General features: G+C 41.5%; 1 long non-coding RNA gene across 1 annotated transcript in view; it reads left to right on the plus strand.

The window, feature by feature from the left end:
* Positions 1-2,610: 2,610 nt before the first annotated feature.
* LOC130361743 (uncharacterized) overlaps positions 2,611-20,462 on the plus strand; it is a 54,578-nt gene continuing 36,726 nt past the window's right edge. Inside the window, exons 1-2 of the long non-coding RNA XR_008891133.1 lie at positions 2,611-3,175; positions 5,871-5,945. This is a non-coding gene — a long non-coding RNA (uncharacterized LOC130361743). The remainder of the gene's footprint in view (positions 3,176-5,870; positions 5,946-20,462) is intronic.

The raw sequence follows: 20,462 nt of genomic DNA on the forward strand, positions 1-20,462 counted from the left end.
ATCTCATACACAGATCATTGCAGTGCACTGACACGGCAAAGATCAGTGTTATCTACAGTCGATTGCTCAAGCCTGGATTTCAGGCTTGGAGCAATCAAACGCCGATCGGACGCGACAGAGGCAGGTAAGGGGACCTCCGCTTGCGTTCTAGCTGATCAGGACATCACAATTTCACCGCGATGGTCCCGATCAGCCCGAATGAGCTGCCGGGAAGCTTTTACTTTCATTTTAGACTCGGCGATCAACTTTGCCAACCAAGCTATTAGTCCAGGGTCCCGGCTTTCATTAGCCACCGGGACCGACCCGGTATGACGCGGGATAACGGCTTGACCCCACGTTATATAGCGGGCCCGGGCACAGGGCGTACAGGTACACCGTGTGTCCTTAAGAGGTTAAAAAGTGCTAGTTTTAACTTGGAAGTCTACTGTAATATTGAGCCAGGTGTTTGACAGTATATTAGGCTGTCTGAAAATCTTGCACATCTTACTACGGTTGACTCTTAGTCTACACCACATTTAGGTGGTATAGTTAAAGCAAAGATTTTTTTTTTTTTTTGTGTGCATACTATTGAAAAGTTGACACAATTTAAGCCCTGCCCTTTTGCCTGCCTCTTTTTTGAGGTCACGTCCCTTGCACAATTTACACAAAAAAGACAAATTCATTTGGAATATTCACCCACTTTTATTATATGTTGCACAGTTATGCACATAGTGGACTTGTTATGTCAAAACCTATTGTTGATTATAGAAGTTGTAGTAGGACAGACACCTGCTGATCAGGAAATGTGTAATCCTATGTAAGGCTGGGTTCACACTACGTTTTCTCCCATACGGGAGCGCATACGGCAGGGGGGAGCTAAAAGCTTGCGCTCCCGTATGTCACCGTATGCGCTCCCGTATGTCATTCATTTCAATGAGCCGGCCGGAGTGAAACGTTCGGTCCGGTCGGCTAATTTTTGCGCTGTATGCGCTTTTACAACCGGACCTAAAACTGTGGTCAACCACGGTTTTAGGTCCAGTTGTAAAAGCGCATACGGCGCAAAAATGAGCCGACCGGACCGAACGTTTCACTCCGGCCGGCTCATTGAAATGAATGACATACGAGAGCGCATACGGTGACATACGGGAGCGCGAGCTTTTAGCTCCCCCCTGCCGTATGCGCTCCCGTATGGGAGAAAACGTAGTGTGAACCCAGCCTAAGTCAATAGATTCAATCTAACCAATCTAGTTTCAAGGGTGCCTTTCATCAAAAAAACTTTTGATATATACTTTTGATATATACTTTTAATATATCATAGATTAAAAGGGGATTCCGGGAAAAAACATTTTATCCCCTATCCAAAGGATAGGGGATAAGATGTCTGATCGCGGGGAGCCCACTGCTTAAACCCCCCCGCGATCTCCCTTTTTATAGATTTGAGACTCATGCTGGACTGCAGCCGCGACACAGACAAGCTTATCACTGCTCTCTGCCAGGGTGTCCCAGCTGCAGTCTGAGATTTAGGACTCCAGCATGAGTCTGAAATCTATAAATCTATAAAAGGGGATCTGATAAAAACACCCCCCCTAGCGTGATTACATAGGGCCTCACGAAGCGCTTAGTGCATGATACCTGTTACTCCCACATGCTCACACAGCCCTCCGCTCTTCTGCTGCTGTTTCAAGATAAGTAAGTAAATAAAAATGTTCTATTAATGCAAGAAGATGTCCGGTGAGTGCTTCGTGCTTTATATACAAAGTTTAGATTGTATTGTGTTCATTGACGTGAGCCAGAGGAACGTGTTATGTGCGGTTTATATCCCATACATTGCTGGACATTGGTGCCAAGAACTTTCTTGTAGAAGCATACATACTATAGTTGCAGACCATCTGGCCGCTATGGGGCCCATGGAGAGAGGGGGACTCTGTCCTGGTTGGTCCCATTCCTATTGCTATTGGTAGAACTCCTCTCTTCAGGGAACTGCACTGTCAGCAATTAATAGAGGGGGGTATTTACCAATGGGTCATGGAAAGAAAGGGGAAATCAGAACTGGGGAGGGGGGGGGTTGTTGGGGGCAAAACCTAATATCATCATAACAAAGCCCATTTTAAGATTTGCTATGCCGCTTCTATTATTCTATTACACCACCCAATGTGTGTGACTGAAAGGTAGAATGCATTGATCAAAAATGATGTCCAGATACAATACTGTGTATGTAAGATAAAGTAGTAGTAATGGACATTTTTATATATCAGTATTCTTAATTTCCACAGTTCATGTCTACCCAGTGTGAAATGGCTCATTAAAGGGGAACAGACTTTATTTTTTTTAACTGAACAGCAAATAAAGATACGAAAGGTTTAGTGTCCCTTTTAGATTACACACTCATTGGGGGAGATTTATCAAAACCTGTGCAAAGAAAAGTTGGTCAGTTGCCCATAGCAACCAATCAGATCCCTTCTTTCATTTTACAGAGGCTTTGTTAAAAATGAAAGAAGCGATCTGATTGGTTGCTATGGGCAACTGGGCAGCTTTTCCTCTGGACAGGTCTTGATAAATCTCCCCATTATACCAAAAATGGGAAACAGATACAAATGGACCTAATAGTTTTGGCTTGGATTGATATATACTGTATGTCTCATTTCCAAATGGACAAAAGATAGGGAGAAAATATTAATAGGCTAGTGAGCCATACAAGTAATATAGGAAAGAGGGCAGCAAGGCAAGCACGATAAGAAAGTGGAATATTGAGTATGTAAGGAAAAGAATGAGAGAAGAAAGATAACGGGTGTAAAAGCAGCTTCAAGCAGTGAGTGACATTACACTCTATTGGAACCCTGCTGACATCTCATTCAGCGCTGAGAGGAAGCGCCCCCCTGCCTCCTCACCTCATTCATTAAAAGCACCACACATAAATGACAGCTAGGGTATTCAGCGGCTCTCACTCTTGCAGCTGCAGCATGATGATCAGCACAAGATGGAGCGATCCCAAGTCCAGGCTATTCCTCGGGGTAACTTTGTTTTCCAGGCTGCTACGCTTGCCTCATCCTCGTGTACCTGTAGTGTCGAGCGACATCCCTGCCTGATCTTGATCTGACATGTATCACCTGGTTTCTACTAGCCGATCCCAGCTGTCCTGTTACTACACCGGAGCTGTCTGGAAGAAAGATTGTTTCACAGCTTCAGAATATAATGTGTAAGTTTGTTTCTTGTTATTGTACAGAGCTAGTCTTATTTTTCTCACAGCCCTCCATGCATGCCCAATGGTATCTGAAATACGAGATCAAATCGAAGTACACGTCGTCCATATTCTGTGATCGTGAAGAGAGTAGATATTTGTATGTCTGTATTTATTATTAGACTGTTACTATTGTGATGTGTGTTATTTATGTTATCCCAAATAAAAAGGCATTTGTCAGGATTTCTTTAATTTGGGGTCACATCAAAGGAGAATTAAAAAGTGATTATCCGCTTTATCCTCAGACAAGCCCGGCTGCTCCTACTGCCAGCACTTGCTATTATCTAGGCAACTAATGCATTCACTCCAATAGAGAATACACTGTAGGAGGCATGACACCCACTAACAAATAGCCACATTTCTTTAACAGTTTACAACTATTTGTTAATTACCTTTTCTACAGTCAGATGAGATTCATTTTATACCCCGAATAGACCAAATATTAACACTTATTTCCAATATTTCTCTTTTTTGGAATAGACTTAGTAGAAGTGTTATTTACAGTAAGATAAAATACAGTAAAATATTTGAAGTACAATAGATATATAAGAGATAAGATATAATATCAGAATAAAATTTCCCCCAAATCACCGTGGTGAAAGGCGAACAGGGAAATTTCCATCTGAGAATTCTAGCTTTAACCTAATGCCCTTTAAAAGTGCATCCAGCATGATATAATAAGCATAATGATATCTATTAACTTGTTATAGAGCTCTACAAGGGCATAAAGGGGTACTCCACTGGCCAGCGTTCGGAAGTAAATGTTTCAAATGCTGTTTTCACGCTGCTGGGGTCGGTCTTGCCCCTTCTATACAAAAAAGGTATGTGGGCTCAACTAATAAATCAGAGATGGGTGCTACCAATGTTTCATAGTCAGTACAATAATAACCAACAAGAAAAAGCAAAAGCACACAAAGGCACACACCAATGAGTAAATAACAATTTATACTTTATTCAAGCCCCATGAAAAAACTGTGTATGTATAATACAGTTAAAAACAATTAAAATATGGGAGCCAGATAACACATGGTCTCCCAAAGCCACGGAGGAGAACGCCCAGAAACCTGGAGAGTCCCTTCAAGGGACACCTGCAATCCCAGATAAGTATAACAAACACTCCCTTGCTGCCGTGTACCCCAGTACACATATGTGGATGTAAATGTATCAGTATTATTGCACTAATCCTCGCAGCCAAAACATTATAAAACTAGTATGCAAATCCATGCAATGAGCAAATACCTGTGCAAACACAAGCAATAATGACAAATTCGTAATAACGAGCAGCCACAATGTTGGCAGCCACAAACTTAGCAATAATACTAACCAGCGTACAATCAAAGGAGAGAAAAAAATATATACAATACATCACATGGTAGTTACAGGAGTGGGTGTCCCCCCAGAAACAGGTCCCCAACGGTGACTTTCTCAGGGGCAGAAACAGGTCCCCAATGGTGACTTCCTCAGGGGCACTGAGGAAGTCAGTGCTAACTTTCTGACACCAGTTTATTTATAAAAAAATATTTTCCACCGGAGTACCCATTTAATACTAAAACCTATAGATTTAATCTAGTGTAGATGACATATAATGGCTACAACTGTAAATAGTAATTTGTCTTGTTAGATAGGACCTGTCAACGTTGCTCTAAACACTTGTATTACCAATGAGGTAACTACTTGTGCCATTCCTCTTGGTAATATATTAATACATTAAGATCTGGCCATTAGCATTCCCCTTGTCTATAGGGTGTGTCCCAACATATTCTGACACGGTTAGGCTAAGTTTACACTTGTTTTTTTTTTTTCTGGCAGTTTTTGGAATACTGCCACTGCAGTTTTTGAGCCAAAGTCAGAAGTGGCTCCATAAGGGAGGAGAAGTGTAAGTCCTTCCATTATTTGTCCTATTCCTTTTGAATACACTTCTGGCTTTGGCTCAAAAACTGCAGCGGCAGTATTCCAAAAACTGCAAGCAAAAAACCAAGTGGAAACTTAGCCTTAACGTTCCATTGGAATGGTAACAGGAAATGGTAATATCCAGTCGCCAATTTATTTGTATATTTCTGGAAGAAGAGTAATTGCTAAAACCAAAATGTCAGAATTGATAGGTCTTCTTTAAAGGGGTACTCTGCTGCCACAGCGTTCAGAACACTTTGTTCTGAATGCTGAGTGCAGGCATCGGGGGTTGTGACGCCACGGTCTCGCTGCTCGTGATGTCACGCCACGCCACCAAAATGCAAATCTATGGGAGGGGGCGTGATGGCATTGACTTTCATTGGGGGGGCATGGGGTGACATCATGAGGGGCGTGGGAGTGATGTCACAACCCCCGCTGCCCACACCCAGCATTTTAAATGAATGCCGGGTGCTGCACAGAGATCATGGGGTCACAGTGGTGGGACCCCCGCGATCAGACATTTTATCCCCTATCCTTTGGATAGAGGATAAGATGTCTAGGGGCAGAGTACACCTTTAAGGTTGATCTCCTACGCTAAAGATTGTTAGATGAGTCTACGGTTCTGCTGCAGATTCAGGTAGCATGTTGTTGGCACATATCATACCATTTATCTAATAAAGAGCAGATGGTAAGAGTGAGCAATATATTCATCTGAATACTGAGGTTCTTTCTGTTGTATTATATATATTTTTTTTTTTTACAGATCATATATACTAAGAACACCCCTCCTACTGAAGTCAGAAAAGTTCTGCAGAACCGCTGGGACACTGAGCTCCATGTAAGCACCTGTTTTGGTGGGGATCAACCTTGTGATCCATCTCATTGATCCATTTTGTTGGGAGTAATTGAAAGCAATTATTAGGGGCTTTAGCTGCCGGCAAGAAACTATTCACAGGGGGGAAGTACATGGATAAGGAATTCATATACAGGGCCCCATGAGAGGCATAAAATGTTTAACATGTTTTCATGCAATTTAGAGTAGTTGTTGTGTAATTTTGAAAAGGGACAGTTACAACACCACAGGTAGTAGTAGTTCTAAGGTGTACTCTAAGGTGTGACTTCAGCCTGTGCACCTCCTCTATGTACACTCCTGAGGATGCACAGGGGGGTTTTAATCCACAGAAATAGTTTGTACACGTATGTTATAGGAAATTAAAATAAACAGGTACAATACACACAGGTACAATACACACAGTGAGGTCACAGTACAGGGATAATACACACAGGGAGGTCACAGTACAGGGATAATACACACAGTGAGGTACAGTACAGGGATAATACACTCAGTATAGTCACAATACAGGGATAATACACACAGTGAGGTCACAGTACAGGTATAATACACACAGTGAAGTCACAGTACAGGTACAATACACACAGTGAGGTACAGTACAGGAACAATACACACAGTATAGTTACAGTACAGGTACAATACACACATTAAAGTCACATTACAGGTGCAATACATGCAGTGAGGTCACAGTACAGGTACAATACACACAGTGAAGTCACAGTACAGAGATAATACACACAGGGAAATCACAGTACAGATACAATACACACAGGGAAGTCAAAGTACAGGTACAATACACACAGTATAGTTACAGTATAAGTACAATACACGCAATGAAATCACAGTACAGGAACAATACACACAGGGAAGTCACAGTACAGGTACAATACACACAGGGAAATCACAGTACAGATACAATACACACAGGGAAGTCACAGTACAGGTACATTACACACAGTATAGTTACAGTATAAGTACAATACACACAATGAAATCACAGTACAGGTACATTACACACAGTATAGTTACAGTATAAGTACAATACACACAATGAAATCACAGTACAGGTACAATACACAAAGTATGGTTACAGTACAGGCACAATACCCACAGTACGGTTACAGTACAGGTACAATTCACACAGTGATGTCACAGTACAGGTACAATACACACAGGGAAATCACAGTACAGGTACAATACACACAGTATAGTTACAGTATAAGTACAATACATACAATGAAATCACAGTACAGGTACAATACACACAGTGTGGTTACAGTACAGGTGCAATACCCACAGTATGGTTACAGTACAGGTACAATTCACACAGTGATGTCACAGTACAGGTACAATACACACAGTGTGGTTAGAGTACAGGCACAATACCCACAGTATGGTTACAGTATAAGTACAATACATACAATGAAATCACAGTACAGGTACAATACACACAGTATGGTTACAGTACAGGTGCAATACCCACAGTATGGTTACAGTACATGTACAATTCACACAGTGATGTCACAGTACAGGTACAATACACACAGTGAATTCACAGTACAGGTACAATACACACTATAGTTACAGTACAGGTACAATACCCACAGTATGGTTACAATACAGGTACAATACACACAGTATAGTTACAGTACAGGTACAATAAACACAGTATAGTTACAGTACAGGTACAATACACACAGTATAGTTACAGTACAGGTACAATAAACACAGTATAGTTACAGTACAGGTACAATAAACACAATATAGTTACAGTACAGGTACAATACACACAGTATAGCTACAGTACAGGTACAATACACACAGTATAGTTACAATACAGGTACAATACACACAGTATAGTTACAGTATAGGTACAATACACACAGTATAGTTACAGTACAGGTATAATACACACAGTATAGCTACAGTACAGGTACAATACCCACAGTATAGCTACAGTACAGGTACAATACACACATTGAAGTCACATTACAGGTGCATTCATGCAGTGATGCCACAGTACAGGTACAATACACACAGAGAGGTACAGTACAGGTACAATACACACAGTGAGGTCACAGTACAGGTACAAATGGTATAATAAACGAGTGAAGCCACAATACAGAGAGGGTAAACATAGGGCTGCCGCCCACACTACAAACAATAATAGACACATAGATAATTGTCCGCCGTTGAAATTCCTCAGTGTGAACGGGCCCACCAAAGACCCATTTACATTAAAGGGGTACTCCGCCGCAGACATCTTATCCCCTATCCAAAGGATAGGGGATAAGATGTCAGATCGCCACGGTCCCACTGCTGGGGAGGCCCGGGATCCCCGCTGCGGCACCGCGCTATCATTACTGCACAGAGCGAGTTCGCTCTGCACGTAATGATGGGCAATACAGGGGCCGGAGCATCGTTACGTCACGGCTCCGCCCCTCGTGATGTCACGGCCCGCCCCCCTCAATACATATCTATGGGAGGGGGCGTGGCGGTCGTCACGCCCCCTGTCATAGACTTGCATTAAGGGGACGGGCCGTGATGTCACAAGGGGCGGAGCCATGACATAACGCTACTCCGTCCCCTGTATCGCCCATCATTACGCACAGAGCAAACTCGCTCTGTGCAGTAATGATAGCGTGGTGCCACAGCGGGGATCCCGGGGATCCCCAGCAGCGGGACCGCGGCGATCTGACATCTTATCCCCTATCCTTTGGATAGGGGATAAGATGTTTGGGGCGGAGTACCCCTTTAATGTTAGGAGTTCACACCGCAGAATTCTGACGCGCAATTCAGTGCTAATTACATAGCAAAACATACCCTAAAAGTATTGATGTCATATAACAGGAATAATAGTCACAGTAGTGTTAATAAGTAAAGATATATTTTAAAGTAATAGTAAATAGTTATTGGACCTAGAGATGTCACATGATGGGAATAATGCCTGCAGTGATAGAATAGAGATAATGACTGTAGTGATGACATCAGCACAGAGATAATGCCTGCAGTGATGTCACAGAATAGAGATAATGCCTGCAGTGATGTCACAGAATAGAGATAATGCCTGCAGTGATGTCACAGCACAGAGATAATGCCTGCAGTGATGTCACAGAATAGAGATGATGCCTGCAGTGATGTCAGAGAATAGAGATGATGCCTGCAGTGATGTCACAGAATAGAGATAATGCCTGCAGTGATGTCACAACACAGAGATAATGCCTGCAGTGATGTCACAGCACAGAGATAATGCCTGCAGTGATGTCACAGAATAGAGATAACGCCTGGAGTGATGTCACAGAATAGAGATACTGACTGCAGTGATGTCACAGAATAGAGATAATGCCTGCAGTGATGTCACAGAATAGAGATAATGACTGCAGTGATGTCATAGAATGGAGATAATGCCTGCAGTGATGTCACAGAATAGAGATAATGCCTGCAGTGATGTCACAGAATAGAGATAATGACTGCAGTGATGTCACAGAATAGAGATAATGCCTGCAGTGATGTCACAGAATAGAGATAATGCCTGCAGTGATGTCACAGAATAGAGATAACACCTGCAGTGATGTCACAGAATAGAGATAATGCCTGCAGTGATGTCACAGAATAGAGATAATGCCTGCAGTGATGTCACAGAATAGAAATAATGCCTGCAGTGATGTCACAGAATAGAGATAATGCCTGCAGTGATGTCACAGAATAGAGATAATGCCTGCAGTGATGTCACAGAATAGAGATAATGCCTGCAGTGATGTCACAGAATAGAGATAATGCCTGCAGTGATGTCACAGAATAGAGATAACGCCTGCAGTGATGTCACAGGATAGAGATAACGCCTGCAGTGATATCACAGGATAGAGATAACGCCTGCAGTGATGTCACAGAATAGAGATAACGTCTGCAGTGATGTCACAGAATAGAGATAATGCCTGCAGTGATGTCACAGAATAGAGATAATGCCTGCAGTGATGTCACAGAATAGAAATAATGCCTGCAGTGATGTCACAGAATAGAGATAACGCCTGCAGTGATGTCACAGAATAGAGATAATGCCTGCAGTGATGTCACAGAATAGAGATAATGACTGCAGTGATGTCACAGAATAGAGATAACGCCTGCAGTGATGTCACAGAATAGAGATAACGTCTGCAGTGATGTCACATAATAGAAATAATGCCTGCAGTGATGTCACAGAATAGAGATAATGACTGCAGTGATGTCACAGAATAGAGATAACGCCTGCAGTGATGTCACACAATAGAGATAACGCCTGCAGTGATGTCACAGAATAGAGATAATGCCTGCAGTGATGTCACAGAATAGAGATAATGCCTGCAGTGATGTCACAGAATAGAGCTAATACCTGCAGTGATGTCACAGAATAGAGACAGTAACACTGAGGGCCCAGGTGCACTAGCAACTTCACCCCCATAAGTTTAGTCTCAGGTCCCTATACATACTTTATCCCTCAATACATGAAAACAAAAGTCTTTATTGCTGTAAATAACCTACTTGCACTGAATAACATTACAAACTGTGACGTCTTCACTTTATTCAGAAACTTTCCTAGTCAACATCTTTATGCAGAAACAGGCGAGTATAACTAAACAGGAAGAAATCAAAGGTCATGTTGAATAATTAAATACAAGACCTAAAAACAGACAGGACATATAGCAGCGTTGTGCTCAATACTGTGTTATATACGAATTGTCAGTAACTTAAATGATTAGTCTACTTTTAGATCCAGATGTTAAAGGTCCTTATCTTAGGGAAATTGGTAGAATAGATGGAATCATTGACCTGACTCCATGTTGGCATATGGGTAATATCACACAATATCATTTTTTACTACATACTATGAATTCAAACTAATCCAAATCATAATAGATGGAAGACTGTGCCATGACCTGTTACCAGTGATATTAGTAATTACCCTTCCTATTCATGGCCTGACCCTTCCGGTGGTGCTTTGTCTCAAGGAGAGAACTAGAGGATCAGGCAAATTCAACATGCCTGATCCTTCTTTCCTATGTCAGTAGCTGGGTTCTGCCAAAATCAGTGGGTACAGCAGACTTTTGTAATGTGTATGGGGTCCTTTAAAGAAAAACTAACCATAGACTTAAAATCATAGTGGGACAAAAGATTGTTGATTGCATAATATCTATTATATTGTATGATATCTATGTCCATTAGCTTACATCAGGAAGCTTAACCCCTTCATGACCCGGGGTTTTTCCGTTTTTGCACTTTCGTTTCCTTCCTACCTTTAAAAATCATAACCCTTTAAATTTTCCACCTAAAAATCCATATGATGGCTTATATTTTGCGCCACCAATTCTACTTTGTAATGACATCAGTCATTTTACCCAAAAATCTACAACAAAACGGAAGAAAAAAAATATCGTTGTGCGACAAAATTGTCTTTATTCTGTAGGTCCATACGATTAAAATGATACCCTACTTATATAGGTTTGATTTTGTCATACTTCTGGAAAAAATCAGAACTACATGCAGGAAAATTTATACGTTTAAAATTGTCATTTTCTGACGCTTATAACTTTTTTATTTTTCTGCGTATGGGGCGGTATGAGGGCTCATTTTTTGCACCGTGATCTGAAGTTTTTAGCAGTATTTTTGTAATGATTGGACTTTTTGATCGCTTTTTATTCATTTTTTCATGATATAAAAAGTGACTAAAAATACGCTATTTTGAACTTTGTAATGTTTTTGCACATACGCCATTGACTGTGCAGTTTACTTAACAATATATATTTTTATAATTCGGACATTTCCGCACGTGGCGATACCATATATGTTTATTTTTATTTACACTGGTTTTTTTTTATGGGAAAAGGGGGGTGATTCAAACTTTTAATAGGGAAGGGGTTAAATGATCTTTATTCACTTTTTTTTTTTCACTTTTTTTTTTTGCAGTGTTATAGGTCCCATAGGGACCTATAACACTGTACACACTGATCTTTTACATTGATCACTGGTTTCTCATAGGAAACCAGTGATCGATGATTCTGCCGCCTGACTGCTCATGCCTGGATCTCAGGCACTGAGCAGTCATTCGGCGATCGGACAGCGAGGAGGAAGGTAGGGACCCTCTTGCTGTCTTTACAGCTGTTCGGGATGCCGCGATTTCATCACAGCGATCCCGAACAGCTCCCTGAGCTAACCGGCAATGATTTACTTTCACTTTAGATGCGGCATTCAACTTTGAACGCCGCATCTTAAGGGTTAAAAGGGCTTGGCACCACGATCAGTGCTGCGCGCTATTAGCCACAGGTCCCGGCCATTGCTAGGTGCTGGGCCTGACCCGCTATGGGGGCCGACCCATGACGTACATGTATGTCATGGGTCGGGAAAGGGTTAAATCGGATACGATCCTATTAAAAGTACAGTCTAGTACTCTGCATGCTGTTAAAGGGGTACTTCCCTGGAAAACATTTTTTTTTTTTTATTAACTGGTGCCAGAAAGTTAAACAGATTTGTAAATTACTTCTATTTAAAAATCTTAATCCTTCCAGTACTTATCAGCTGCTGTATGTTCCAGAGGAAGTTATTTTCTTTTTGAATTTCCGTTTTGTCTGACCACAGTGCTCTCTGCTGACACCTCTGTCCATTTAAGGAACTATCCAGAGCAGGTGGTTTGCTATGGGGATGTGCTCCTACTCTGGACAGTTCCTAAAATGGACAGAGGTTTCAGCAGAGAGCACTGTGGTCAGACAGAAAGGGAATTAAAAAAGAAAATAACTTCCTGTGGAGCATATAACAGCTGATATGTACTGGAAGGATTAAGATTTTTAAATAGAAGTCATTTACAAATCTGGTTAACTTTCTGGCACCAGTTGATTTTAAAAAATAAATGTTTTCCAGTGGCGTATCCCCTTAAAATGCTGTAAAGTAAAAACAGATATTTTGCTACACTTGCAATAACTTTGCAAAGTTATCTGGTAATAATAAAAATAAAATGTATAATAAATATTTATAGGAATAGGAACAATAAGGGGAATTTACTTAGGCTTCATTTCTACTTGGCAGTTCTCTTGGAAAGTTGCCACTGCGGTTTTTGAGCCAAAGTCAAAAAAGGATCCAGTAGGAAGGAGAAGTGTAAGTCCTTCCTATGTATCCCAGAATACACTTCTGACTTTGTCTCAAAAACTGCAATGGCAGTTTTTCCCCCAAAAAACTGCCAAGTGAAAACGCAGCCTAAGGGTGCGTTCACACTGCGGAATCTCCGCTCGCTAAATTCCGCGAGCGGGGATTCCGCCTGGCAGCCTCCGCCGATGGTACTTCGGCGCTAGGGCTATGCAGTGCTCGCGGAATCCGCGCAAAGAATGAACATGTTCTTTCTTTGCGCGGAACAATTTCAGCGGTGGAATCGTCCGCAGTGTGACAGGTCTCGCGGAGACCCATTCACGCTAATGTTAATTTCACACAGCAGAATTCCGCGGGAATTCCATAGTGTGAATGCACCCTAAAACTTTTTTTTTTGTACTAGTTTTAGACACCTTGTCTATGTTTATTCATGCATTGACTATTCTGGTGCATGTCCATTTATACATATGCCCTATTTCACACATGTACTTGCTTTTTAGAAATACAGTGGCCCCTCAACATACGATGGTAATCCGTTCCAAACGGACCATAGTTTGTTGAAACCATCGTATGTTGAGGGATCCGTGCAATGTAAAGTATAGGACAGTGGTCTACAACCTGCGGACCTCCAGATGTTGGCTGTCCAGGCATGCTGGGAGATGTAGTTTTGCAACATCTGGAGGTCCGCAGGTTGAAGACCACTGGTATAAGAAGTTGTACTCACCTGTCCCCACCGCTCCGGACCATCACCGCTCATCACCACTGCCCTGGATGTTGCCTTCCATCACAGTCGCTCCGACGCTCCGGCAAGGCCTCTGCTTCCCCGGCATCCTCACTCTCCGTCGCCACCATCACGTCGCTACGCATGCGCTCCTATTGGATGACGGGACGGCGTGCGCAGCGACGTGATGACGACGATGGATAGCGCCAACGATGCAGGGGATCCCGAAGAGGACGCGCCGGAGCCCCGAGGACAGGTAAGTGATCGTCGGCGGACCACACGGGGCACCGTAAACTGCTATCCGGTGGCAGCTGAAGCAGTCTGCGCTGCCAGGTAGCAGTTTATGCAATGGCCCCGACCTACAAAAGCATCGTATGTTGATGCTGCCTTCAACATGCGATGGCCTCTGAGAGGCCATCGTATGTTGAAATGATCGTATGTTGGGGCCATCGTAGGTCGGGGGGTCACTGTACAATACTATGAGAGTAGTATTCAGGGGGCCTCCAGATGTTGCATAACTACAACTCCCAGCATGCCCGGACAGCTTTTGGCTGTCCGGGCATGCTGTGAATTGTAGTTTAGCAACTGCTGGCATCTCATGTCTGGGAAAACACTGCTAGAAGGGCCTGTTTACATTATACAAAATGTTTAATGTAAACAGAGCCTTAGACTTACCACCCCTGGCTCCTGGATACGGTTCTGCCCCTAATGACACCCTGAATAGGGGCGGAGTTACAAAGACCAAGACGGAGCAGGAGCCAGGATGAGGTAAGCTGACGGCTTCTGTATCCAGTATATACAGCCGCCATCTATAGATGGCTGTATATATTGGATACCATCCAAAGGGTTAACCTACACCGTCCAGCAGTGTGAATTTACTCTTTCTTAGCTGGGCTGACGCGTAGCCCAGCAGGGGGTTAAGTGAGCCAGCGATGCATACACTAGAAAAAAACGCCAAACTCAAAAACGCAAAGTGGGTTTGGTGTTTTGCGTTTCCCTATTGACTTCCTGCTAACATCCGAAGTTTTTGGGGGAGTTTTTGCCCCCAAAAAATAAATACAAATATAGCCATAAGCTGCTAAAAAAATCTAAGCGAGTTGGTTGCCTTTTTGAGTGATTATTTTGTAATCCTATATGCACAGGTTATCGGCACCAAAGCTCCTTATTGGTCACATTGGCAATATTATCCGCAGCTATAGATGCTCTTAGTTCCACTACCCTAGAAACTGTTTATATAAAGCTGTAGAATGCGGTGCTTTCACTGTATATATATATATATATATATATATATATATATATATATATATATATATATATAATCTGTATATATTTGCAGGAGGCAAGTACAAGTGGGAATGCAAAATGATAGCTTTATAGTCCCTTTAATGCAGTCATAGCGAGCACTTCATCAGCTGAATAATCTTCATACAAGTAATATGCCGTCCTTATAAAGATCTAAGAGCTCTGCCTCAGGATTGTATTTGGTGGCATGACATTTAAATTGCTATGAAAGATTCAGTGTTCACAAAATCTCATTAACCACCAGCACTTTACTCTGCATTAGCACCATATATTAATCATTTTTGCCTTTTTTCCCCTGAACATTTCATCATGATTTTCCTCTCTAACACATTTCCACCTGTACACATCCTCTTCACACTGTCCTGTCTTGGAAATAGCTTTGATCTAGCTTAATGCCTAATTCTCCCACTAATGTTTATTTTGGGGGCTTCCCAGATCATCACAGACAAGATTAACGCCACAGAATTCATTAGTCTAGAAAGTCCATTGAAAACACGATATGAAGTAATTATTGTCTTAGAGGCCATCTATAACAGGAGGTTCTTTGGAAGGAAGGAGGGAAACTCAATGCTCCAGACGTGATAAAGTTTAAAGGGGAACTCCGGTGGAAAAAAAAAATGTTTTCAAATCAACTGGTGCCATAAAGTTAAACAGATTTGTATATTACTTCTATTAAAAAATCTTAACCCTTCAATTACTTATCAGCTGCTGTATACTACAGATATACTTTAGAGAAATGTGTGAAGTTCTTTCCAGTCTGACAACAGTGCTCTCTGCTGACACCTCTGTTTGTTTCAGGAACTGTCCAGAGCAGGAAAGGTTTTCTATGGGGATTTGTTTCTAATCTGGACAGTTCCTGACATGGACAGAGGTGTCAGTAGAGAGCACTGTTGTCAGACCGGAAAGAACTTCACAAATTTCTCTGTAGTATATCTGTAGTATTCAGCAGCTGATAAGTATTGGAAGGCTTCAGATTTTAAAATAGAAGTAATTTACAAATCTGTTTAACTTTCTGGCACCAGTTGATTTGAAAACATTTGTTTTCCACTTGTTTCCACCGGAGGTCCCCTTTAATATTGGGATGGACAGGGAAAAACACTGCAAAATCTGTTGACGTCTTTTGAATAGTCAGTTCTTAGTCATCACAGTGACGACTATTACTAAGTGGTGCGTGTTCAAAAACACATCCAAAGACATCGCTGTAATTTACCTGTGAAAATGACAATGTTTTACCCACCTTTTAGTGCACTGGATCTTCAGCAAGCAAGAGCTATTAAAGGAGTAGTGCAGGATAGGGGATAAGTTATAGATAGCTGGGGGTCTGACCAATGGGACCCCCCCATGATCTCCTGAATGGGGCCCCGGCAGTCTGCTGGAAATGACTGTTCCAACCCCCCACAGGAAGCCGCGGCCGACACTCCCCCTTCATGTATCTCTATGGGATACATGGAGGGGGCATGTTGGCTGCCACTCCACATAGGAGTTCACACGCCCCCTTCCATCAGACTGCCCGGGCCCCATTCAGGAATTCGGGGGGGGGGGGGGGCTGGGGGGGTCCCAGCGGTTGGACCCCCCGCAATCTATAACTTATCCCCTATCCTTTGAAGATAGGGGATGAGTTATGTTTTACTACAGAACTCCTTTAAGATACACATACCTTAGAGTTAACTGGTTAGTGAATAAGTAGAGTTTCGTAGTATAGTTAAAGAGGAACTTTGATCAATACAAAAAGAAAATGTGCTTTATACAATGCTATGCCCTGATTTCAGCACTGTTTGAATTATTTTGCTATGCTCCCCTGTTCCCGAAATATTGTGATTTTACAGTTTGGTTGACTTATCTACACTTTTCCACGCGTAGTCAAATGGGCGGGGTACTTCATTTAAAAATGGGATGTGAATGCTAGGCTCAAGGGGTATAAATATAAGGCTGAAGGGGTATGATTCACATTCAGGGGGTGGGAATATGAGGCTGAGGGGAAGTAAGCTAGACTCACATCCATCTGAGGTTAGTATTCACACCCATTTTTTAAATAAAGTACCTGCCCAACTATTGAAAAGTGCAAATAATCAACCAATTAGAAAAAACCCTATTTATTGGAAATGGAAGCAAAAAAATAAATACAGCATTGGAATTAGGGAATCAGAGGCTATAATGTAAAAAAAAAAAAAAAAAAAAAACACATTTTTTTTTAAACTAACCCCTAGATCTCTTTAAGGGGAAAGGGAGTATTTAGCTTTATTTCAATATGGCCTTACAATAACATTACACATTAAAGGATGCCAGGCAATTAAGTCACATTTTTAAAATACATTACATTACGATATTAAAGGGGGTGTTTATGTCAACAGATATATACCACTATGTATAATGTGAAAATGCAATGCCTTAGGCTATGTTCACACGGTGGAATGTTGGTATGGAAAATTTCCATGCGGACATTCCACCGACACCATTGCCAATGCTAGGACCACTTGGAAATGCATAGATGGCAATGCATTACCTAGTGGAATCTGCAGAAAGAATAGATATGTCAATTCCAGAATCAGAATTTCCATGGCAGAAACATCTGGTGCAGAAATTCTGCTGTGTGCACGGTGCAGCAGAATCTCACTAAATTCAATGGGACTCTGCTGCAGCGGAATGTCTGAGTGGAATTCTTCTGCGTTATTCCACACGGAAATTCCGCTGTGTGAGCATAGCGTTACACAGTCTTATTGTACTTAAGGTATGCATTGCAATAATAACCTGTGTAAGCAAACAAATGTACCAACAAATCCGGATTTTGGCATACCAATGGTCTAGATAGGTCTTATCACTGGCCCCCTCATGTATGTTTCGGAACTTCTTCAGAGAGACACTGTCTTGTCTAGCATGTCTGACTTGTCTTGTTAGAGACACTGTCTTGTCTTGTCTAGCCTCCTTTACATTCCATTCTTTCCCTAACATTAGCGGAGTGGCCTGAGTATCACACTCTCTGACTTTTGTCATCCAAATGCATTTTTGTTTTTTAAATTAGAAAGGTTTTTATTTTCCAAAAACAAAGAACAAAATTAGACCAAACACATTTTATGTTAACCAAAATGCAGGTGGAACCTAGATAATAATTTAGCATAGAGCTAGGGAATGGCTGTGTTGTCTGTACAAGGATAGCAGCATGAAAATAAATGCTTAATAATAATGACTTTACATAATAAATTATCTAAATATATCTTTTATGTCTGTTGCAGTTCCTTATAGTGATCTGCTAAAAATATCACACATACAGGGCACCAGCAGGAAAATAATCCGCACAAAAACTCTATGACTCCTGATAAATATATAACCTCCCCCCAAAAATGTTGAAAAAAAGTGGAAGAGTTTTAATATCGTTGACCTTGGAATAGGTCATCAATATCAGATGGTTGGGGATCTGATTCCTGGGACTGAGCTACAAAGAGTTGCACTACCAGGCACAACCTGCACCAAATGCACAGGGTTGTACCTTGTAAACAATGAACAGACCACGTTGCTCCCCAGCAGACTTAGGGAGGAGGTACATTCTTAGTGACTGGGGGCGAGTTTAGTGCTTGCCTGGGATACGCCTCTTCCTGAGCAGTGGATGTCAGAATGAATGGGCAGCAGAATAGAGGGATTTGTGAGCCAAATACAGAAGCTACACACATGACAAAGGAATCTAAAGCATCTGCATGACCTAGTATGACAATTATGCTTTAAAACTAAATTCTAATGAGCTCAACAACCTTATTAACAACTCTACCTTAAACACTCTCTAAAGGGTATAGAGTAGTATTATAGCTCAGAGGTAATAATGATGTAACCCCGTATCACAGTGAAGAAATATATATGTAATTATTTTTTGACCTACTTTAGGGTTCAAGTACAATTCAAGGTCATGTGCATGGATTCTTAATAGCACACAGATCCCATGACTCCATATTAATTCCTCCATATAAGGCAGGGAGTATGGCATTGGGCAGGAGACTATTTAGTTGTGTGCCGTGAAGTTTAGTATTTTTAGGTAATCTCCATCTTCATTTAAAGGGGCTTATTGCAATGACAGGATTCATTTAAGATCCTGGATTTTGAAATAATCTTTAGGGTTAGCCCCATTGTTATCCAGTGGAGTGGAGTTTTTTAGTGTACTATGTGCAGGAATAATGAACATGCTGTATATTTTAAAATATGCCGGACCTTTATTATTCGAAATGGATTTTTCTGGAGCATAAAATACCCTGTTTTAATGAATTGTTGGAAAATTGCTAACAGATGGAAAATCCTGACAGGATCCTTATCATGTGAACATGGTGTTAGCTGGGAAAAATGAGCAATTTGATAATTATTGAAGTAGTCTTAGGATTTTGTAACCATTTTATGCTTTTATAATATGCCCCTATTTCTATAGTTCTGTCTTTCCTTCATCACACTTTGCAGTCTGAAATCACATCAAAGAAGGCAAGAAAAAAATCCAGCAGGGAAAAAAAAGCAGAGACAAAACTAATCTATTATGACATAGCCAAGTGAGCATCTCGGCTATTAAATTGATGGTAATCCTGCAAACGACACCGGTCAGTCACGCAGCAACATACCTATCCATCTCAGAATGCATTCCTGACATCTCATCAAAGTTTCCAATGCTTCTGAGCGTTTCACATACACATCATCAGCTTCATGTAGTTTTTACCTCGTTCCCCATATTCCAGCTGTCATTTTCCCTGTCTCCATACCAAATCCTAGCTGCCGCAATCATGCCTTTCAAAGAGATTGTTAGTTGCCTCTTCCGAAATGGGCTATCCATTTTATGTGGTCTAGCAGCATGCTTTTGTTTTGAGCGCCTTCTTTTCTTCATCTAAGAGGTTCTTAGGTAATGCATAAAGCAATATGAACCTTTTACTGAAGAAAGTAACATCAGCTATTATCTGTGCTAAGCTGATGTCCATATGGATACTGCTGTAGGATATTCCACTTTAGACAAGTAATGGTTAAACTGAAAGGAGCTCCATTTTCGGTAGTCATGGATTCATCATTTGCGATTTGTCACAGAATGTGTCACAATGCCCTCAATTTGTCCCAAATCTAGACAGAATCAGACTTGTCTTACCAAATTTGCTGTGGACAGCAGTTGCGAAAAGTTACACATTTTGGTGCAAAAGGGAGTAAAAAGTAGCAAAAATGTTGTAGCGGGGCACCATAAAAACAAGTGTACTGAATTAAAAAAATGTGCACCTGCACAAACCTTAATAAATTCCCCCCTTGGTCCCCAAATTTGCCTGATAATCTAACTAAGCATTAGTGGGATGTGCTGTAAAACGTGACTTCACTTCAGTAGCGTTGAGTGACTGTACCTGACACAGCACATGGTCAAAAAT

Source organism: Hyla sarda, chromosome 3, assembly GCF_029499605.1.
Source record: "Hyla sarda isolate aHylSar1 chromosome 3, aHylSar1.hap1, whole genome shotgun sequence".
In the NCBI taxonomy this organism is placed as follows: domain Eukaryota; kingdom Metazoa; phylum Chordata; class Amphibia; order Anura; family Hylidae; genus Hyla; species Hyla sarda.